At 47.0% G+C, this 24,034-nt stretch overlaps 1 protein-coding gene across 5 annotated transcripts in view; it reads left to right on the top strand.

Annotated features, from left to right (window-relative positions):
• Positions 1-4,842: 4,842 nt before the first annotated feature.
• Positions 4,843-24,034, top strand: part of elf2a (E74-like factor 2a (ets domain transcription factor)) — a 147,797-nt gene continuing 128,605 nt past the window's right edge. For 2 of the 5 annotated variants that reach the window (XM_072495583.1, XM_072495582.1), the window contains exon 1: positions 4,845-5,199. The gene's annotated coding sequence lies outside the window, so the exon portion shown is untranslated. Of the gene's footprint in view, positions 5,200-24,034 lie in introns of all 5 variants that reach the window. The other 3 variants (XM_072495579.1, XM_072495581.1, XM_072495580.1) reach the window with 3 other exon arrangements.

Below are 24,034 nucleotides of genomic sequence, written 5' to 3'. Positions count from 1 at the left end.
AATGACGCTCCTGGTTGTGGCATGAGCGTCATTATAGCGTTCTCTGCGTCGGTCTGGGGCATCCCAAGACCTCAGTGGGTAAGGCTTGTCGCCCAGGAACTAACCTCTCCCCTGAGGGAGCACCTCAAAGGTTCCCGGAACCGATGAGTGTGCCAGGATGTATGTGTCGTGCATGCTGCTTGGGCATCGGGCACAGGCGTGCCATGTTGTGCAGCTGGTGTTAACACACCAATTGCACATTCAGGGAGTGAAAGCCCTTCCTATTGATGAAGGGCACCCCCTGATGAGCCGGAGCTCTTAGGGGGACATGGGTGTGATCAATCAGCCCCTGGACCATGCCAGCGATGATGCCAAATCCTGCTGCCTGGGCATCCTGTTGTGCCTGCTCCAGACTGAAGTTTATATACTCTGCTGCTCAGGTGCATAGGGCATCCATCACAGCACGGATGAACCTGTGGGCGAATATTTGTGAGATCCCAGACAGGTCCCCACTCGAACCTCGGAAAGACCCAGAGGAATAAATGTTGAGAGTGACTGTCACCTTGATGGCCACCAGGAGCGGGTATCCTCCACCAAATACCCACGGTGCCAGGTGCGCCACCATATGGCACATGGTCTTCTGGTTAGCCAAAGTCTTCAGTGGCACAGGCTATCCGGATCTCCTCGACGGACAGGGCCTGACGGTATACACGTGGCCTCATGTGGAGCCTCCTTCGCACCTTCTTGGCCTGGTGGACGGTTGGCACTCTAGCTTCACCGGCTGGCCCCTGATCTCCTGGGGGCAGGCTTCTCCCTGAGCAGGCCCATGCTCCTCCAGTCTCCGTGCATCCGCAACGGCAACTGCAACCAGGTAGATAGCCAGCATTTCTGGCGATACTCCGAAATTCATTCTCTGCAGGGTGAAAAGAGAAGACATGTCAGCAAGATGAGTATGGGTGGCACGGCAGCACAGTGGTTAGCACTGCTGCCTCGCAGCTCCAGGGGCCCGGGTTCAATTCCGGCCTTGGGTGACTGTGTGGCGTTTGCACTTTCTCCTTGTGCATGCGTGGGTTTCCTCTGGATGCTCTGGTTTCCTCCCACAGACCAAAGATGTGCAGGTTAGGTGGATTGGTCATGCTAAATTGCCCCTTAGTGTCCAAAAGGTTAGGTGGGGTTACTGGGTTACGGGGGATAGGTTGGAGGCGTGGGATTAAGCCAGGTGCTCTTTCCAAGATGGGTGCAGGCTCGATGGGCCGAATGGCCTCGTTCTGCACTGTAGATTCTATTTCCTTGCTCATCCAGATCCAACAGACTACATGGTGACCCAGAGTAGCATTTCAGCTCCACCCTCCACATGTCCCCTCCAAACCCACTATCACCATTCAGCCGTTTTCAAAGTAGGTTTCAAATCTACTTGGGCGACCTTGCCCAGGTTCTACCAGCCTTCCCAGGGAGGCTGCAGCCGGACTCGGTTCAGTACTGGTCCACACAAATGTGGAGGGGTCTCCCAAGCCTTCAGAGGCACCTCGGTGGTCAGGAGCAGTGCAGGGTTGCTCCCTGGAATACAGGTACCTTGGCACTGCCCAACTGATCCCCTGACACACATCCTGGACTGCCAAGGTGGCACTGCCAAGCTGGCAGGAGCACTGCCAGGGTGGCAGTGCAAGGGTGCCCTGGTGCCACTGCCAAGAGTCATGTGGAGGGGGGTTTGAAGGATGGGGGGTGCACAGCAGTTAGGTAGGGGCCTCTGGGAGGTTGGGGGGGGGTGACATGTGGAGGTCCTGGTGGGGTGGGGGCCTGTAAGGGGGTGTGAGGCGGGCTGAAGAGGGGGGACCCCCAGGGACTCCATAACAGGGTGTCCTCACTTGGGGGGTGTGGGGTAGTGCCCATGTATATGGTGGGTGACCTTGCCCATAGTTGCGAGGGTGGGGGACCGACAGCTCACTTTGAGATCGGCGCACCATTTTAAATTGGCGGCCCAATTTCCGAGTTCAGCTCCCAGGTTCTGAAAAGAATTCTAAGTACGGGCAAAACTGGTGAGAAACTCCCCAGGGCCCAACAAAGTGGCTTCTAGGGCTGGGTTCTTCCACCTCGCCTGCCACAAGATAGCCACGGATGGGACAGGAACCATGTAAAGGTCCGTTGACCTCTGGTGGGAATTTCCGGTCAGCGGGCGGGCGCAGAGAATCTAGAACTTGGGGGTCACTGTTTAAAAATAAGGGATCTCCCCCTGTTGCCTCACGGCGCCGAGGTCCCAGGTTCGATCCCGGCTCTGGGTCACTGTCCGTGTGAAGTTTACACATTCTCCCCAAGTCTGCGTGGGTTTCGCCCCCACAACCCAAAGATGTGCAAGGTAGGTGGATTGAACATGCTAAATTACCCCTTAATTGGAAATAAAAATGAATTGGGTACTCTAAATTTATTTTAAAAAGGGGTCTCCCATTTCAAACTGAGGGCATTTGTTTCCTCTCGGAGGAGCGTGAGTATTTGGAACTTTCTTCCTGAAAAGGTGATGGAGGCAGAGTGTTTGAATATTTGAAACTCCACACACTGACCCAGAGCCAGGATCAAACATGGAACCTCGGTGTCGTGAGGCAGCAATGCTAAACACTGCGCCACCGTGCTGCCACCCTACTCATCTTTCAATCTTTTTTATCTTTGTACACTTTTATTTTGTCTATTCCTGGTATGCATGGTTCATGCAATGTATGAAGACTTGTTAGTCAGTGTTTCAGCTTTATTGAGTGAAAGGCTTTAATCCTCGTTGATTGGTGGCAGCTGGAAGGAGTTAGGATGGGGCTGGTGAACATGGTATGGTATTCACTGGCGGATGTTGGCTGCTAACGATGAAGTGAATCTGTCTGAATGGCTTGGCTCCATGGGATGATAAAGCCTGGTTTCAGGAGTTGTGAGATGCCTTTATGGAGGTAATGGTGGCAATGATGTCTTGTGACAAAGAAAGCATTGTCTTTGGTGGAAGCTCACCTCCACACAGTTAAGGTCATGTTGCATGGCCTATTGTCCATCCTGTAGGGTTCAGAAGAGGACCGGGGGGAGCCAGTGAGGAGCCGTGCTGAGCCTGGTGTCTCCGGTGAGATGGTGAAAAAGTTCCCAGCCGAGTTTGAGAGCTGGCTACCATGTTTCGGGAATCTCGATCTGGAGGGCGGACAGCTCAGATTCAAGGGTGCACATTTAATCCCGTCTTTGAAGTTGGAGGGCCTTCCAACCTGTTTCTGTGTGGTCCTGTTGCTGGTGTCGGCTGTGAGGGGTGGGGTTGCCTGAGTCGGCGGGGTTGTTACCCCCCTGAGGGAGCCTAGGTTGTTGGTCGTCTGGGTCCGGTCGAGTCGGCAGGCTGGAAGCAATGAAGCTCGTGTTCCGATTGTTGAAATCCTTGGAAGATCCTGAGGAGTTTTTAGGTCCCGCTTTATCCTTGATGTCTACTTTCTTTGTGCACCAGTGGAGTGGTCTTGATCCAGATGACCACCTCGCTCCTCAGTCGTGATCCTGGACTTTACTCCTTGATAGTCCATGATGTTGTCTGTTAATTTTGTCAACATATCTGCTTGTAGGGAAGTAGATTAGTTGGGGGTGATGTCCTGTACAGTTAATTATCCTAAATAATAAGGTTTTATCATGTTAAGCTGAATATTGATTGCAGAATTTGTGCAGTTTCTTTATCCCATTATATCCTTGAGGGGTAGGCTGATATTAAGTAGGGTGTGGGTGGTGAGGTTATGTCATTCCTCGCTATTTTGGGGGAATGTCCCCCAGTCAGTTCTAATCTTTTTGGCTGCACCTCTTATTCAGGCCCAGGCAGATTGTACTTTATCCTGTTGAGTTTTTTTTCAGCTACCCTCTAGGGGGAGTCGGTCATTTCTCCGCACGCGGGCAGACAAAAATAGAGAACCCCTACCCAGCAAATGCTGTACAAAACACCAAGCTTGATACTGTTCCCCCGAGTTGCGGGTTCACGTACAAAACTTTTTGGCGGAGAGTGTGTGGGGCGGATGGTTTTATGTTTTGTACAAGAGCTCTTCCATTTCCTGAGGAGAGCCCGGCCTCAAATCACGCGCGAAACGCAGCGCAGAACGCGGGGGATGAGCGAAGGTTCTAATTTGGAACGCAGCGCCGGGTCATCCCCGTTCCATTTTTCGAACGTTGGGCGCCGAAGGTTCTAATTTGGAACGCGGCGCCGGGTCATCCCCGTTCCATTTTTCGAACGTTGGGCGCCGAAGGTTCTAATTTGGAACCCCCCACCCCCCCACGTTCCGCTCTCCATTAGCCAAGGTTCTTTTAAGGGCGGCGCGGTTAGCCCGTTGCCGCCTTGTCTCCATTCCAAACATGGTGCAACCGGCCTGGTCAACAACAACAAAAAATATAAATCCTTCTCCTTTACGCCCAAATCCCACCCCCGATTTTTAAAAAATCTTACCAACGTGGTTTGGTTTGTTTTTCCCCCCTTAAAAGACAACGCGCGCGCGCACAAAAATAGATGGAACAGATCTCGTGACGACCGCCTTCCTGCTTGGTCGTTTAAAAAAAAATAACACCAGAAATAAAACTCCTTGTGCAAAAGATATTCCGCGCTGGGGCAACAATAAATAAATGATTTCTTGCTAGTCAAATCGCAGCGTGAGTCAAGGGACGTGGGTGAAAAACAAGTTATCGTGAGCGGTTTCCAGTAAAGATTTTTTTTCTTTGCTTTGCCCCCCAAATGAGGAAAAATAACATTGGAAAGTGACCCGCGAGGAAAAAGCACGGATGACGCTGTCTGCAACTTGGGGAGATGGTTGGTGGGTGATGCAAACCAGCTGATTGGTTTTTTTTCCTCCCCTCCTTCTTCATCGTCTCCCGCAGCCACTGGGATAATTCCTGAGGAAAGGGAGGGGGGGTGGTAGTGGTTTTTGGTTGGCTCGACGTTGTGTTGCTGTGTTAAGAGGCTGGGAGATGTGACCTGGATTTAGCCTATCGAGCCCCAGGGAGAGGGAGGACAGGCGGGGCAGAGCAAGAGGTGCTTCATTTCTGTGGAAACTGAAACCTCCGGCTTGTTTTGGGGAGCTGCAGGAGGACGGCAAGCACCGGGGAAGGGGGCTGCCCACACAGTCAAACATTCACACATGTAGGGCGACATCCTGGAGACACTGCAAAACAACACAGGGGTGCCTGCCCCCAGTTGGATTTGGATCTGCTTTGAAAGCCTCTTCCCCCTCCCTGAGAGAGGTAAGAAAGTAGCTTTATGGCTCGTTTTTGTTCCACTTCGTTCCCCCCCCCCCCCCCCCCAATAAGCTTTGGAGGAATTGGCTGGACATGATCAGTCTAGCCCTGTCTGTAACTTTCGCCTCTTAAAGTTAAGGGCTGTATTAAAGATTTTCAGCGTTATTTCGAATGTAACTTGAGAGATTGCCCGGGGCTTGGTTTAGCGGGTAGAGTTGAATTCTGATGTTTGCTGAGTTTAGTTTGCAATGAGCTGTTTTATTTCGGTTTCATTTATGACTATGACCAGGGAGAACAATTCATGCACCCACCCCCACCCCCCGCCCGCCAGCCAACACACACCAAACAACACACAACGTGGTGGAAAATGAAAGTCTCTCCCCCCCCCCCCCCCCTTCCCTCCTCCCTTTTTAACATGTTTAAATCTGTGTCTTTTAAAACTCCTGGTTGGTAATGTAGAGCGATTATGTTTTAAAATTAGGGTCCATACAGTGATGGTTTTAAAAAGGAAAATGAAAGCCCTTTTACAACTTGTGGTCTGCTGGGGTGGTGACTTGGGTCTGCTCCGGCCTGTAATTAACTATGAAATGACTGGGGGTGGGCACATGATTATTAATCTGTTTTTGTTTGTTTGGTAGGACTCGGTTTTTATTATATAACAATGTAGTTTTTAATCTGAAGTCTGTTTTTGTTTCTTGGACAGCAGCAACTTAAATAGTATACAATTAAATACCAGAAGTCGGTCAATTGGTGCCTTCTACTGTAAATGGCCCGATAGCCCTAGAAATAATAGTTGTCAATCCACACCTGCAAAAATGTACTTTATACTTTAATGCAATCCGCCTAGTTTCATTCGAGGGGCACAATGAATAAGTTTTTGGAAAGGTTTTTCCTCGTGTGTATATTTTGATGAACACAATTTTTTCATCGTTATTTGGGGCAGCACGGTAGCATTGTGGATAGCACAATTGCTTCACAGCTCCAGGGTCCCAGGTTCGATTCCAGCTTGGGTCACTGTCTGTGCAGAGTCTGCACATCCTCCCCGTGTGTGCGTGGGTTTCCTCCGGGTGCTCCGGTTTCCTTCCACAGTCCAAAGATGTGCAGGTTAGGTGGATCGGCCATGATAAATTGCCCTTAGTGTCCAAAATTGCCCTTAGTGTTGGGTGGGGTTACTGGGTTATGGGGATAGGGTGGAGGTGTTGACCTTGGGTACGGTGCTCTTTCCAAGAGCCGGTGCAGACTCTATGGGCCGAATGGCCTCCTTCTGCACTGTAAAGTCTATGATCTATGATTGTCCTGATTGACTGCTTAGTTCCAATTCATGTGGGACACTCTTTAGTTATTGCTGGATAGTCTGATGGACTGTGGTACATGGATGTTCTTGTAAGCTTATACAGTAATACTGGAATGGGATTGTACTGTGTCACAGAGCCCAGTGGGATAGAGTGATAGTGCGTGCTTGCAAATGCTTTTACAAGTGTCCAGATGATTGTCACATGGTCAACAGGTATTCAAAGGCTCTTCCATAAAACATTTCATGTCAGAGGCTTTTATGAATTAATAAGTAAGTGTCTTTAATGCATAAATTAAACCAATCGTATGTTGCACTGACATGCACTTGGGTTTAATTCCTGTTACTTGCTTAGGCCAGTATCTGAAAAAAGGTTTGTTCCTTTACTTGTCCAGAGAAGGGTCATGTTAAGCTTTCTTTCACCTACCCCCACCCCCTGCTCAAAAGGTATATCATGTATATTTACGTACACTAATTACAGTACTTAAATCTGTCCACAATGGGTCAGAGCAGACCTAAAATAGTCTTGATAAGTAGCATCTTTAATATTTAATATTGTGATGTGGAGATGCTGGTGTTGGACTGTGGTGAGCACAGTAAGAAGTCTTACAACACCAGGTTAAAGTCCAACAGGTTTGTTTCAAACACTAACTTTCGGACTTTAACCTGGTGTTGTAAGGCTTCTTACTTTAATATTGTGTTCAGTGGCACTCAAAGCAAAATGAGTCGCATTTACATAGTATTTGATCACATTGGGGCAGCACGGTAGCATTGTGGATAGCACAATTGCTTCACAGCTCCAGGGTCCCAGGTTCGATTCCGGCTTGGGTCACTGTCTGTGCGGAGTCTGCACGTCCTCCCCGTGTGTGCGTGGGTTTCCTCCGGGTGCTCCGGTTTCCTCCCACAGTCCAAAGATGTGCGGGTTAGGTGGATTGGTCATGATAAATTGCCCTTAGTGTCCAAAATTGCCCTTAGTGTTGGGTGGGGTTACGGGGATGGGATGGAGGTGCTGAACTTGGGTAGGATGCTCTTTCCAAGAGCCGGTGCAGACTCGGTGGGCCGAATGGCCTCCTTCTGCACTGTAAATTCTATGATTCTATGGTTACTCAATACTTCCAATGTGTACCATACACAATTAATTACTTTTGGAGCGCAGTGACCGTTGTGTGGTAGGCACAGCGTCTGTGCTGCATAATGTAAGCAGTTCTAAGAATCTGTTTCTGATGGTTGAGGGAGGAAGACACCCATGGAGCACTCTGTTCTTTGAAGATGCTCTCTTTTAGTGTTTTTAATGCAGACTTGAACTTCCAGGATAGGCAGACTGGGTCTTAATTTGGTGTTGCATGAGTATTTATCACAATGGAATGCCAGCCTATGTTATGGGCACAATTCCTGAGGTGTGGTTGAAACTGACAGCCTTCTGAGGCCAGCATGCCTCTACCATTAGAGCCAAGCTGTTACTATGGGTCTTAATGGTACTAAAGTGGTAACTAACCTGCATATCCCTGGTCACTAAGGGGCAATTTGGCCAATCCACCTAACCCGCACATCGTAGTATCCTTCAGTAATACTTGTTCTGTTTATTTATATGCTAAGAATGAAACTCTTTCTGCATTTCGTATAGGCTAAATATTAATGTTAAAAGTTTCTAACATTTTAGATGGCTGCATCTGGATTTGTTTATTGTCAAGTGTACCGAGGTACAGTGAAAAGTACTTTTCTGCGAGCAGCTCAAACAGATCATGGTGCCTCTGAGTTGTCTTGATTAGCATCCTTCAATCTGCCGTACACAAATTTGTATGTGGCATACTGAGTTTTTAGTGTAACAAAGACATATGTTATTCAGTAGGACTTTGTAATAACAATGCAAAATAATGACCTGCAAAGCTGCAAAAGATATGCAACCCTTTTCAGTAGCTCCAGCAAGTTTGGTTTGCACACACAGAAATGTGCACACACACATGACATTGTAGAGCTGTAGCTAGGTTGGTGTTCAATCCATCTTGTAATAACGGAAGCTTAGGCTCAGTGTTGAATTGTGAGATTAAGGCCAATAAAAACGTGCAGGAGGGCTGCAGGTGCAGGCTGGACAGCTGGTTGGCGATGCCAACAGTGTGGGTTCAATTCTCATACTGGCTGTGGTTATTTATGAAGGCCTTGTCAACCTTGTCCCTCGTCTGAGGTGTGATGACCCTCCGGTTAAATCAGAATCAGTCAGTTCTCTTAAAGTAGCACAGTGGTTAGCACTGGTGTTTTGCAGCTCCAGGGTCCTTTGTTCGATTCCCGGCTTAGGTCTATGTGGAGTCTGCACGTTCTCCCTGTGTCTGCGTGGGTTTCCTCCCGGGTGCTCCGGTTTCCTCCCACAAGTCCCGAGAGACGTGCTGTTAGGTAATTTGGATATTCCAAATTCTCCCTCCGAGTACTCGAACAGGCGCTGAAATGTGACGACTAGCGGGCTTTTCGTTCCAGTGTTAATAATACAATGTAAGCCTACTTGTGACAATATTAAAGGGGAGCAGCCTATGGTTCCCTGGGACCTCGGCGACATTTACTATATGCATTAAAGTTGGACAATTTGTGATCCAATCATTAAAAATAAAAGCTAAAAGCAAATTACTGCTTATGATTCAATCTGAAACAAAACCAGAAAATACTGGACAATCTCAGCATGTGTGACAGCATCTATGGAGAGAGAACAGAGCAAACTATTTCAGTCTGGAGGACTTAACAGTTAAGAAACAGATGTTTTTATTTTTATGTTTATGTATGCATCTTGTTTGGCCACTTGTTATAGTTGTTTTTTGTTTAAAAAGGGATTTCCTTTGTACTAGAGGTACGGAATGTAGATTGTGGAGGTATGGAATGACTTTTCATTTCTGGTACCCGGTGCCAACAGCATATACTCGGCTAGATAAAGAATAATGGGTCAGTCAGTTGCAGAGTAAATCTAGTCTTCCCCAACAAAGTGCATTTATCTAATCTATGCTTTCTGTGGAGCATCTACTCAACTAATGTGACCCTTTTCACTTCAATCTTCATGGCCTTTGAGTAACACTGCTAATTTATCCCTGGAACACTGCCCACTTGAACTGGGTAGTGCTAGCCTAAACCCGTGTCAAGTAGAAGTAGCCTTGTGTCCAGCAGAGAGAGGCAATCCTTTCATCTTGTCTGTTTTGCTTCATTTGAAGCCATGGCACTGTTGTGTCCCACCATGTCACCCTGTTGCTTTTCCTCAAGGCTTGCAGAATCATTTACTGTAAATAAAATTCCAATTAAGGGGCAGTTTAGCATGGCCAATCCACCTACCCTGCACATCTTTGTGGGTTGTGGAGGTGCGACCCACACCGATACGAGGAGAATGTGCAAACTGCACATAGACAGTGACCTGGGGCTGGGATCAAACCTGGGTCCTCGGTGCCATGAGGCAGCAGTTCTAACCACTGCGCCACCATGTCTCCCGGCTTGCTCACTTATTTGGGCCTTTGTATGGAGGGCTGAGATCAACTGTGGCACAATCTTGGTGCTAAATCTGAAGGAAAAGAATGGGCACAGTGTAAAATAACATCTATTTACGTTATCATGTGGCAGTAGGTTTCCTTCCCACATTCTTAGAACCAATCACAGTGACACTAAATGAGCGAATTTTCTTTACAGTATAACATTTGTTAAGTAAAATGAAAATTGCAGCAAATGTATTTCATACAATCCCTACAGGACAAAAGGAGGCCATTTGGCCTACCGAGCCTGCACCAACCCTCTGAAAGAGCACCCTACTTAGGCCCACTCCCCTGACTCTTCCCTGCAATCCCACCTAACCTGCACGTCTTTGGACAGCGGGAGGAAACCGGGGCACTCGGAGGAAACCCGCACAGACACTGGGGAGAACGTACAGACTCCGCACAGACAGTCACCCAAGGCTGGAATTGAACCCGGTTCCCTGGTGTCGCGAGGCAGCAGTGCTAACTACTGTGCCACCGTGTCTAAGTTTGAAGGGACAGCAAATTTTCTTATTGCTAGTACCATATGTAAACTTTGAACATAATGATGTAAACTAAATACAATAAAATGGCAGCTTATTGTACTTCAGTTAATCCAGTTTATTCAGTAATAATCTTTATTGTCACAAGTAGGCTTAGATTAACACTGCAATGAAGTTACTGTGAAAAGCCACTAGTCGCCACATTCCGACGCCTGTTCGGGTACACGGATGGAGAATTCAGAATGTCCAATTTGTCTAACAGCACGTCTTTCAGGACTTGTGGGAGGAAACCGGAGCACCCGGAGAGAACGTACAGATTCACACAGACAGTGACCCAAGCCGGGAATCGAACCTGGGGCTGTGAAGTAACATGCTAACCACTGTGCTATCCTTTTTTTGTTTTGTTTATAAATTTAGAATACCCAATTAATCTTTTCCAATTAAGGGGCAATTTAGCATGGCCAATCCACCTAACCTGCACATCATTGGGTTGAGGCGGGGGGGAGTCCACGCAAACACGGGGAGAATGTGCAAACTCCACACGGACAGTGACCCAGAGCCGGGATCAAACCTGGGACCTCGGCGCCGTGAGGCAGCAAGGCTAACCACCACTGTGCTATCCTGCCGCCCGTATGCTGAATTGAAGTGATTGAAATCATTGTGTACTCTGCTGGGAATTAAATGTAGGGACAAGTAGTTGGACCGAGGAATGAAGGCCTGAAGAAGGGTCGACGTTAACTCAGTTTCTCTCTGCACAGGTGCTGCCAGACCTCCTGAGTTCACCCAGCATTTTCTGTTCTTCAGATTTCCAGGAATTTGCTTTTATTTAAATTAAAGTTACAATTGGTTCCATGATGTATTGCAAAGGGGAGGTTCTTATCTTAAAATATTGCATTGTTTATTTAATCACACAAAGCAACTCACCAGCACCTCCTTGAGGGAGTTGTTGATGATCTTGTGATGGCCACATCCCATGAAAGAATAGAGAAAACTTGACTCCTGGATTTTGTTGACTTCTGATTGGTTGGCCACATTCTTGGGTAAAATGTTTTCGTTATTCTTGCCACGCTGATGAAATTGACAGGTTTGTGTACTTGCATGTTAGAGCTTCGTTTTTTAATCGGGGCTCACTATCCTCATCAAGTACTATACCAATGTAAAACCTTTCCAAAAGTATGACTGAATGATAAATTTGCTCCATGCACTGATTTGTTGTGTATTTTTTTCAAAGTTCAATATGTTTGGGTTGCTGTGGAAATTGGTCCAAAAGTGTGCTGTTGTTACGATAGGGAGATGTTTGGAAATTGGATCCCGAAATGAGATCAAAGATGTAGTGGGCAAATTGGATCCGGAAAAGGGATCGAATAAGTAGTGGGCAATTTAACGGTTAACAGACAGGGTAAAACTTCTAGCATTGAGTCAGAGGTACACGCCCACACCTGGCCTGAGTTACATTGTCCCATTCAAATTTAAACTCATTAATTGGAATAAACAGGATACCTCTGTTCAGCCTCGCTCAAGATCCATTGTCCTCTTGGACACTCTGATCTGACCAGCTATTAGCCCATTACAGAATCTGATGGCCTCTTTTGTCTGTAAATTGGAGGTTAATTGCATATTCATAGTATGGCCCTGTTCTTTTGTGTAAACGGGAGTGGGCAATCAAAAGCCCAGATAGTAATAATGAGTTCAAGTCTGGACACCCCAGGTCAGAATCGTTGTTTGTGGGGCCGTGTGGAGCTCAGAGTGTGGACAAAAATTATGTTCAAAAAGATTGGGGCAGGGAGGAGGGGGGGGGTGGGGGGGGGGGGGGGGGGGGGGGTTGGGGGGAGGCAGAAGCATAAGGAAAACGAGCGGGAGAGGTCATGAAAAACTGCCACGGAGACCGGCTTTTGAAAAGGGGTCTGAAGGACCTACTCTAACAACAGGAATATATTTTGTAAATGCAAGTATCATTGCCTGCCTAAGTGGAATTGAGAGCTGCATGTTCATTTTACTTGCTGTTGAATGGAAAATCGTGTGTTAGGGTTAAAAGATACATGTAAGCAGTTTTCTTGCTAGGTTTGAAGTTTAAAAGTTTATATATTGTTTTCCTTTTGTGTTAATAAAGTTTTGTTTGTAAAAAAAAAAAAAAAACAACCAAGCCCTACTTCACGTGCCATCATTCCTGGAGCGAATCGTATTTTTAAGACTGTGCGGAAAAATCAATAAAACGTTGAGGTTCTGGCCCAGTATCTTAGCCACTGTTGGGATCTGACCAGGCGCCTGTAACAGTATGTGAAATAACTTTAAAAACGTAATTGAACTTCTCTGTAGTGTACAAATAGTTAATTTTAGCAAAGTGCTTTGATGTTGTTTGGCACAGGGTGTGTGATTGAATCTAATGTAATAATTGTATGGCAGTTTAAACAAACCAGAGAAATAATGTTCTTTAGGGCTAGCCTTTGGAGCTACGTTTAAAGGTGCACAATTTTGTACTTGTAAATATTGGAGTTTTACATCCAGTCTTGTCAGATAAGAGGTGATCTACACCAGAACTGCAGAGTTTTCCATTGCAGGCTGGCAATAGGGTAGATATTGCGATGTATATTTCCCTCTTGGCCATGAATTGAGATAAGTGTGAAATGCTTGAATTGACCTCCAGCCATTAATTCTGTGGCCTTGAGGTGATTCATTGCTTATGCAAACTGAACCCTTCATTCATAACACGCGGCTGATAACTGCAGGAGCAGTAATCGCTTTTACTCCCAAAGAATGGCATTCACCTTTTTAGGAATGTGACCTGCTCTATCTGTTGGCTGACACATTAATTCCGCATGATGCTCCTTTCTTTCAAAATAAGTATTGTTTTGACTTTGCCAAAGTAGGGCTCATCCAATCACATCAATATTTTTCTCTTTTTCAAGCTGCAAATGTCTCCCTGTCTAAGCAGGTGCCATGTTTGTAGGCTATCTCACCACTGCTTGCTGGAAACTGAATACTGCCTGCTTGTTCCACTTTACTGCAGAAGTTCCCAAGGATTTATTTTACCGAAACCTGCTCCAGTCCCATGTGACAAATAGATCCCAAGCCAGGTGGTAAAGTACCTAGATGCCACTCCTTTTCTTGATAACCACCCCATCCCCTGTGTGCCCTAGGGGATCTCCCTTTATAAGTACTGTAGGCTCTTCACCACTGTATCTTAACAATTTGGCTAACATAACATCAACATCATGAGGGCCCACACCGTACTCCAACAAATGGATGTGTAGAATAGGTGATAGTCCGGTTGCCCTGATAATGCCCAATACATTAGCTGCTAGTCACAGAGGTGAATGATTGCATTTCTGGTTCTGATTTATATTAAAAAAAATAGACACCATTTATTGTGTGTGTATGTGATCTCAAATGCTGTTATTTGCATGGTCTAAGTACATGTATTTAATCGTTTTGTGCATTTGTTGTTAAAGTGGTAAGGTGAAAAACTTAGTCTTCCGTTATTTGATTATTACTTCCTCGGTTGTGAAGTACATTTACCTGTGTTGTGTGTATAAGGTGAATCTGGCTAAAATCAATGTATCTGCCTGAAGCAGTGTCTCTGTGACCACAGGTGTAGCTATTTCTTCAGAGCAGCCGCAACTGCTGGGAGTTCAGTGGGAAGGGAAGTCGGGAAAGGATTGTATCAGATGGCCCATCCATTGCTCCCCGATTTGTGCTGCCTGATTTTCTCAGTTAGCATAATACATGCAGTGATAATGACGCCAGTGTCAAACGTTTTTATTTGTCCTTGGGATGTGGGTGTCGCGGGCAAGGCCAGCATTTACTGTCCATCTTTAATTCGTTTGAACCACCCAGTGGTGATGAGCCACCGCCATCAACCGCTGCGATGCATGTGGTGTAGATACATCCACTGTGCTGTTAGGAAGGGAGTTCCAAGATTTTGATACAACCACAATGAAGGAACGCCAATGCTGTTCCAAGTTGAGGTGGTGAGTGACTTGGAGGGAACCAATGGTGTTCGCATGCATCTGGTGTCCTGGCCCTCCTAGGTCAGAGGTTTGGTAGGTGCAGGCAAAGAACCGGAGTTGTAATGTAACCACAGACGAGACTCAATCTGTGGGAGAATATCAATTTTATTGCTGTAAAATAACTCCGGGTTATTTTAATCGCTCCGGGTAGGCCGAGAGCCAAGGCCTTAGACTTACCTGTGCCTCGAGCCGCATTTGCCGAGACGAAAGAATCTTTATTATCTGGCCTGTGTGGAGAATGGAAGGTGCCGGTTAACCCAAAATGTTAGTTAATGGAGTGTTTCGTTTACAGTGGAAGACAGCACAATACTGCAGCAGGAACTATTATGCTTCCTGACTATTTGCATAAAACAGTATTCTTTTTACTTCTGATCTTCAACAGCACATTAAAACATAAAGTATAAAAGGATTCCATATATAGGTATAGTTTCTGGATAACTTTGTAATCCGGTTGGTAAAGTGATGATTTGTATAAGGTGAACATCAGAAATTCCGGTTAGTAGGGAATTTCGGTTGATAGATTGCTGCATAATGCAACTTTTACAGTAATTACTACTTTCCTCTGTTCATTTCTAACGCCCTGTGGTGAGTGGGCCCTGCCACCACTGCATGAAGAGCTGGATGAGGGTGAACAGCAGGAAATAGATCCACATGAGCGGGAGCACTACTACATTTTGGCATCTCTCCCACAGTCTTCATACAATCCTGACCTTTTCTTTTGCGGCTGCCTCTTATCCATTTGTGATTGTCGTCTCAGTTGATGCTGCTATCCGTCATCCCCTGAAGGAGCAGGAGGGCATTCGATTGCTTGGGTCCTGGAATAGTGGATGCACCTTGCGGCTGGTGACTGTCGTTATTGGAACACAAACCACCTGGTGCCCCCCCCCCCCCCCCCCCCCCCCCCCCCCCCCGGGCCAGGTCCGTAATAGGTGTCATGAATCCTAAGATTTATAGGGCGCTATGTTTTAACATGTCCCCTTTAACTTGAGGTGAAATGGAACATTCTGAAAAGGGGGATGATAAAGTCATGGTGAACACGTCCATTTGGCGAAGTGCCCATGTAATCCAGTAGCCATGGGGAGGGAAACTGAAACAAAACCATTGAGAGTGGGTGATGAGCCGGACGGAATGGATAGTGTATATAAGTCGGGGGGGGGGGGGGTGGATAGTGTATAATAGGAGGTGGAGGGAAGTGGGGCTGGTCAAAGTGAGGGATTTGTATCTGGAGGAAGAGTTCGCCAGTCTGGAGGCGCTCAGGGAGAGGGTAGAACTGCCGAGGGGTAATGAGTTCAGGTATCTGCAGGTTACGGACTTTGCACGAAAGGTCTGGAGGGGGTTCCCTAGGTTGCCGGGATATACCCTGCGGGAGCGACTGCTGCTTCCGGATGTGGAAGGGGAGGGAAAAATTGGGAGAAATGGGAAGCGGTGTTGGGGAGATCAATTGGGGAGTATGGAGTGAGGCACTGTGAAGGGTAAACGGGACCTCCTCTTGTGCAAGGATGAGCCTGATACAGTTTAAGGTGGTGCAAAGGGTGCATATGACTCGGGCGAGAATGAGTGGGTTCTTTCAGGGGGTAGCAGATGAGTGTGGGTGGGGGCCAGTGAATCACGCGCACGTGTTTTGGGGTTGCGAAAAATTGGGAAGATTCTGGGCGGGAGTGTTCTCGGTCTTGGCCAGGATAGTGGAGGAGGAGGTGGCCCCGGACCCTTTGGTGGCAATATTTGGGGTTTCAGAGAAGCCGGAGCTCATGGAGAGGAGGAAGGCCGATGTCGTAGCCTTCGCCTCTCTGATTGCACGGCGATGGGGAGGGGGGGGTGAAAAAGGGGGAAAATCTGTACAGATTGTATTGTTGATAGTTGGGAAGAATGTTTGCCCGGGGTGTTTACTTGTGAGTGGGGTGATGGGCCTGGTGTCCACAATTTAGAAACAAAAATGATACCTCTGAAATTCCTTGGAATGCAAATTGTTGTAACTGCATTCTGCCTACTGTATGCCCCTCATAATTTTATATACCTGAATCATTTCCCCCCTCAGTTTCTTCTGCTACAAGGAAAACAACCCCAGTCTCTCTTCATAGATAAAACTCTCCAGCCCAGGCAACATCCTAGTAAATTTCCTCTGCACGCTTTCCCGCGCTATTACATACCACCTAGAATGTGGATTCCAGAGCTGCGCACAATACTCTAGTTGTGGCCTAACCAATGTACACAGTTCCAGCATCACCCCACTGCTCTTAAACTCTTATGTCTCGGCTGTCTTGCATCTTTACAATTGTGTCCCATTTGCATCCTGGCCCTGACCCCAAACCCAACTTTACATCTACCCTGCCCCTCCCAGTCCTGTGGAATAATTAGCCCACACTCACCAAGCCTTACCAGACCTTCTAAAAGTGCTCTGCAGCCTCACAGCTGGACACGTGTCGATCAGATTTATCTCCGAATGAATTTGTGATAATACTCCTGATACCTGATACAATCACTCGGACTGTTCAAACAATCCGCTTCTACCACAGTACAGCAGCCTTCAATGTAATGCAAAGGTTCACACCGAGCATGACAGAAGAACTTGGACAGATCTTTTCCTCACCGGTTTTTAATTGGAAATCATATCCAAAAATAAAAATATAGAGAACAATTACCTCTACTGTATTTCTCGCCCTTATTGCTGTTAAAGAAATCTATCCTATTATGATCCCTGTGGAGACCGGTGGTTAAAAAGAAATTAATTTCCCAGCCATTGACGAAAAGAACCGGAGGGCAAGAATTTACGTTTGAGACTCTTGCTATAACAAATCGGAATTAACAAGGATTAAACATTAATTAATAGATAACTAACATAATCAAACGAACAAAAAAGGTACGTTTTGAATTAGATAACTCTTACAACCAAAATATGTCTCAAAAATCATTTCACTATATACCACACCTCTGTTGGAAATTTCGCATTTCAGGACCAGCCCCACAGCCATTCCCAGCTCTCCGGCAGGTTCACTTCTTCCCGCCATACCAGGTCAAAACTTGCAAGCCCCTATACAGGGGCTGTTTAGCACAGGGCTAAATCGCTGGCTTTGAAAGCAGACCAAGGCAGGCCAGCAGCCCTGTTCAATTCCCGTAACAGCCTCCCCGAACAGGTGCCGGAATGTGGCGACTAGGGGCTTTTCACAGTAACTTCATTTGAAGCCTACTTGTGACAATAAGCGGTTTTCATTTTCATTCATTTCATTTCACTGCAAGTGTCCTTTGACAATCGCTTCACTCAGCCTGAGTTTTTTCAAATACATTTGCCACCAGCAAGGCACTTTTTTGGCGACTCTCCATTCCTTCAAACTTCCAGAGCCATATCTTTTCTGTTCCCTTACTTTTGAGAGGAAACTGAACTCTCACCAGCATTCTGCTTGACCAGGAGCCAAAACCAGTCCAACCCCATAACATTAGCATCTTTGTCTCTCCATCTCAAACAGCAGTCGTCTTTTTTCTGTTCGATACTGTGGAAGTGTGCTGAAGCCACGACCATTCACATATTGCTTCATCCTTGCTGACTTGTATTAGCTTATAGCTCTCAAAAAGGGCGGCACAATGTTTGCACTGCTGCCTCACAGCGCCAGAGACCCGGGTTCAATTCCAGCCTTGGGTTACTGTGTGGAATTTGCACATTGTGTGTGGGTTTCCTTCGGAGGTACTCTTCTTTCCATAGTCCAAAGATGTTTAGGTGGATTGGCTATACCAAATTGCCCCTTAGTTTCCAGGGATATGCAGGTTAGGTGGGTAAGTGGGGATAGGGCCGAGTGGACCTTAGTAAGATGCTCTTTCAGAGGGTCAGTACAGACTCGATGGGCTGAATGTTCTCCTGCACTGTAGAGATTCTATGAAATTTTCTTATTTTGAATTCTCTCAGGAGGAAGAAACAGTCACACTTGGAAATGACTGATACTGGTCGAACTAGTGTTCCATTCTAAGGTATAGAAAAACAGTCAGCAAGGATAGGGTAATGAATGAATGCAGATTGAGGCCAATATTGGAGACAGCGAAAGGTTTTTGATGAGCTGAAGTTTAAAGTGAGCGGAAAATGTGTGGCTAGCCAGGGGAGCGTTTGGATAGTCTGTTGCTAATTGTGTTTCTCTTTATTTGGCTCTGAATATAATGGTCAATATGGTCGCCTTCCTTAATTCTAATTACATTTTGCTCTAGAGTCGCCAAGTATCTTTCGATACCGCCACAAGGTTCAAACCGAATACTGATCAAAGACTCGATACACCAGTTAGTTAGTTCAAAGTCAAATGCTTATTTATTTCCACACAGTTAAATATACTCATGCACAAATACTACAGACTAAACTATCACTACTGCTAAAGCCTATACTTAGCTTCGGGCGCCCACTCAGTCAGAGGAACAATGGCCGTTGTTCGGTTCTGAGGCTGCTGGGGGCGACATGGTGAAGGGGAACAGCTAAGGTCGTCTGGTAGCTTGCGTTGACCTTGGACTTACTTATTCTGGTGCAGCTGTTGGGCAGGTCTCTCTGTGAGAGCCGGAGCCAAGAGAACGATTCTCTCTTGGGGGGGATCCTTGTACCCAAAGGGGCTTTGCGCGCTTTTGGGCGGGCCTTGAACTTGGCCCCAATCAATTGGGCTGTTTCTCGATCGTTCCTATCGATTTCCTCCAATAAAGGGGTGGGTGCCCTGTTGGCTGGGCGTGTCCTAGGTAGCCGTTGGCCTGCTTTGTTCTGGTCTCCTCTGGCGCCGGGGTGTCTGCCTTAGTATCGGTTTCTTAAATGTTAGTCTTTTGTTCCCAGAGGTGGGCCATTAGTCTGCTAATGGGCCTACAGTTTTGGTCTTGTCTGGGAGCTGCGGCACTAATATACAGACGAACCCTGAACCTGCTTGCTTTCTCAGTATTGTCCATTTTCCCTGCAATCTTTGCAAAGTGTCCATTTTGTAATCGGGAAGTGGCCATCCCAGATGGCTAGAAGTCGAGCCTGGAGGTGACCAAGTCATGGGGCAGGGGTTCTGCAGCTGATGAATTGTAACAGAAGTAGACAGCTCCAGGTGGACGAGAAACAGGTGTAGAAACGCCTGTATCTTTGGTTGAATCTGACACCCAAGGTTGCAAATGGTCTTAATGAATCAGGGAGGGGAATGGAATTGGTGGCAGTGGTATGGAGGTGGTGATGTCTTTGCTCTTCCCAATGCATAATTGGAGAAAGTTGGATGTCTGCTGAAGTAGTCTGACAACAGACAGTAAAAGGGACATAAGAGATGGAGAAGAGCCGAATGGCATCAATGTCCGTGTGAAATCTAACTCCATATCTTGCAATGTTGTTGTTGCGGTGCTGCATGTAAATGAGGAAGCCCAGAATCTATGGATCCTTGAAGGACGATGCAACAAATGAAGTAAGTTGGGAAGTTAATTTATTGTTATAGATGCTCTGGCTGTGATTGGATAAGCTAGTGCGAATCAAGTGTGGCCGGTCACCTTGAGCTTGGCAATGGAGGAGATGGTATTGGAGAAGGGCGAAATCGTTGACTGCAGAGAAGGTGAGGGATAATGCTTCAGGGCTAACAGTCACCGAGGATGTTAGTTGCAACTTGGTTAAGGCTGTTTTTATGCTGCTGTGGGATGGAAACATGATTTACATGTTTCAAACTCGAAGTTGCTGGAAAGATGAACATGGGCTTTGGCAGCAGCTATGTACTTTGGAATTGAGGTTGGAAATGGGTAGATGTTCCTCGGGACAGAGGGTTTGAGGCTGGATATTTTTTTTAGGATTTGAAAGGGAGAGGGAACCATTCCCAATATCAACTAGAGTTGGTTTGGAAGCTGCTGGTCTTCAAGGCAAATGAGCACCATGTAACCAGTGTCTTTCATGTTATCTTCAGCAGTCAGCAAAAATAGGCCAATTTCATTTTTTGTTCTTGGAAGTGCTAGTTTTAAAATCAATGATGTTTTTGTTCATGGAGTCCAGGCGAGGGATCTCTGTGGAATAGTCCAGCTGGAAATGTACACAGAGTTGTCGTACTGACATTTCTAAAACTATACCGTGCAGAAGTGAAAGTCTGCCTCTTGTGTCGTGGTGTAATTAAGGGTGTGTATAGAGCTCTCTCACTCTCTTTCTTCCCTCTTCCCCCTCTCTCTCTCTTCCCTCTTTCTCTCTCTCTCTCTCTCTCTCTCTCTCTTCCCTCTTTCTCTCTCTCTCTCTCTCTCTTCCCTCTTTCTCTCTCTCTCTCTCTCTCTTCCCCCTTTTTCTCTCTCTCTCTCTTCCCCCTTTCTCTCTCCCTCTCATTCTCTCTCCCCCCTTTCTCTCTTCCTCTCTCATTCTCTCCCCCTCATTCTCTCTCTCTCCCCCTCATTCTCTCTCTCTCCCCCCCCTCATTCTCTCTCTCTCCCCCCCCTCATTCTCTCTCTCTCCCCCCCTCATTCTCTCTCTCTCCCCCCTCATTCTCTCTCTCTCCCCCTCATTCTCTCTCTCTCCCCCCCTCATTCTCTCTCTCTCCCCCCATCTCTCTCTCTCTCCCCCCATCTCTCTCTCTCTCTCCCCCCTTCTCTCTCTCTCTCTCCCCCTTCTCTCTCTCTCTCTCCCCCTTCTCTCTCTCTCTCTCTCCCCCCTTCTCTCTCTCTCTCTCTCCCCCTTCTCTCTCTCTCTCTCCCCCCTTCTCTCTCTCTCTCTCCCCCCTTCTCTCTCTCTCTCTCCCCCCTTCTCTCTCTCCCCCCTTCTCTCTCTCCCCCCTTCTCTCTCTCCCCCCTTCTCTCTCTCCCCCCTTCTCTCTCTCCCCCCTTCTCTCTCTCCCCCCTTCTCTCTCTCCCCCCTTCTCTCTCTCCCCCCTTCTCTCTCTCTCTCTCTCCCCCCTTCTCTCTCTCTCTCTCTCCCCCCTTCTCTCTCTCTCTCTCCCCCCTTCTCTCTCTCTCTCTCCCCCCTTCTCTCTCTCTCTCTCCCCCCTTCTCTCTCTCTCTCTCCCCCCTTCTCTCTCTCTCTCTCCCCCCTTCTCTCTCTCTCTCTCTTCCCCCTTCTCTCTCTCTCTCTCCCCCCTTCTCTCTCTCTCTCTCCCCCCTTCTCTCTCTCTCTCCCCCTCCTTCTCCCTCTTCCCCCCCCCCGTTCTCTCTCCTCCCCTCCCCCCCGCCCCCCCCCTGTTCTCTCTCCTCCCCTCGCGCTCGCTCCCCCTCGTTCTGTCGTTCTCAGCCTCTCTCTCCCTCTCCCCCTCTCAGTCCCCCTCTCTCTCTCTTCCCCCTCCCCCTCTCGGTTATCTGTGGTATGGGTCACCGGCTCTCTGTGGCGGGTGTGAGTGGCGGGTCTGATTAATTGTGGTCGAGCCTTTATCCTGCAGGTCATGCCAATAGCAGTTGCTCGGCTGAGAGAAGATGGCATCATTGTGTTGACATGCCTCATTTGCCAGATTGGTTTGTCATAACCCTGACTCCGCAATTAACGCAAGCTGCACCGGTTCTGTGTACAAGATTAGCCATGTTTTCATTCTGCTCCACTACTGGAAGGATTTCTGATCTTAACCAGAGCATTTTGTTTTGCCGTTAGACTCCATTTGCTCGTCAGCAATGATTACTGCAAGAAGAATCGTAGAGAAGCACAGATTTATCTTTTTTTACATGACTATGGACAAAAGAGCATACTTTCGGTTATAGTTTTCATCTCTGGATTCCTGAATTTAATATTTAATTTTGTGTGATGCCTGGGAGTTGTTAGGAAATTGAATAGAAGATGTAGTGCGCAACTTTGGGGTTGACAACCTGAGGGTAAAACTGAATCGGAGGTGTACGCCCATACCTGGCCTGAGTTACGTTGTCCCATTCAGATTTAAACTCATTGATAGGAATAAACAGGATGCCCATGTTCAGCTGGGGTGATTCACTGAAAATCCATTGTCCTCCGGAACACTCTGGTCTGACCGGCCATTAGGGAGTCTGATGGTCTCTTTTGTCCATAAATTGAAGGTTAGTTGCATATTCATAGCATGGCCCTGTTCTTTTGTGTAAACTGGAGTGGGAAATCAAAAGCCCAGATAGTGACGATGAGTTCAAGCCTGAACACGCCTGGACAGAACCATCTTTGGAAGAGCTGGGTGGAGCTCTAAGAATCCTGTATGAGGAGATGGGAGCAGAAGGATTTGGAGACCGATTGAGGGAGGTCATGAAAAGCTGCCATGGAGACAGCCTTTTGGACAGGGTCTGAAAGAGCCTCACTACCAGCAGGCATATGTTCTGTGATCAAGTATCTTTTTTGCCTCCCTGAGTAAGTGCAGTTGAAAGCTGCATGCTCATTTTATGTGCTGTTTAATGGGAAATCACATGTTAGGGTTAAAATATACATGTAAGCTGTTCTTGGTGGGTTTGAAGTTTAAAAGTTTAAATATTGTTTTTCTTTTGTCAAAATAATTGTAAAAATAACCAAACCCCCTTTATCATGCAATCTCACCTGGAGCGAATCGATCTTTCTGTACAGTCTTAAAAATATAAACAACATTGTGGTTCTGCTCCAGTATCTTAGCTACTGTTGTGATCTGGTCTGGTGTCTGTAACACGTGGCTGGTGTATTGTATAAAGGTCCCTGTTTTTCTTCAGTCTTTGCTCCTCCTTCTGTCTCCTAACCCGATTCTGCACTTGTACTCACCAGACAGACAGCTTGTTCTTAGTATTAACTTGTGCCATTATTGACGGCCACAGTAAGTGCCAAAAGAGAATCCCACGTTTAAATGGGTGGCCAAGCCTAAAGCATGATCCTGACCCAACATACTTGGGAGTGACTCCAGATAGGACTCTGTCCTTCTGGGGACATTGGAAGAAAACAGCAACCAAGGTCAAAACCAGAAACGCCCAACCAACCAAGCTTGCTGGATCCATGTGAGGAGTTGCTGCCACAACGCTCTGTATCTCAGCATTTGCCCTCCACAACCGAGTGCTGTGCACCCGGTCTGGCCAAGGTCATCTGACGGGCACATCTTGTCGACACTTACTTGAATGCAGCAACGTACAGCATAACTAGAACGTTCCCCTCAACATCCCTCCCCTGGCTTCCTGCCCTCACAAGCATCACTCCACCACACATCCGCTGACTGATGAAGTTGAACCATCCATGCCGCACTTAGCACCACGTCCATGTGAACTGGACAACCTGCCACATGGGGCACCCTTCCTGAGCAATGCCGACAAACATCCAGGAAGTAATGGGAAACACAGGAAGTCACTGACAAATTCCTTGGTTTTACAATCAAATTCCTGAGATAATGAGGCAATTATCATGTAAAGTGAATTAAAAAAAAAAAAAAAGACTGTGCTTCTGTGTTTGTGAGAAAATGGCAGTATGATAATGAAAGTCTTAGCTTGTATGTTTAAAAAGTTAATATCCTCGGGCTGGATTTAATGGCTCCATCGGGGCGGGAGGTTTGACAGCTCAATCAAAGGTCCATTGATATTCGGCGGGAATAGACAATCCTGGTGACCCGTGTGACCGGATAATCCCACCCTGTGATTCCAGGCAGAAATTCTGCTCTTCCTTCCTTTTACAGTTTGAGGACCATGAAAACGTTTACTCTTGCTCCAGCCAATTGCCTTTTCTTGATT

This window comes from Scyliorhinus torazame, chromosome 3 (assembly GCF_047496885.1).
Source record: "Scyliorhinus torazame isolate Kashiwa2021f chromosome 3, sScyTor2.1, whole genome shotgun sequence".
Lineage (NCBI taxonomy): Eukaryota > Metazoa > Chordata > Chondrichthyes > Carcharhiniformes > Scyliorhinidae > Scyliorhinus > Scyliorhinus torazame.
This window is presented reverse-complemented; position numbering and strand designations above follow the sequence as displayed.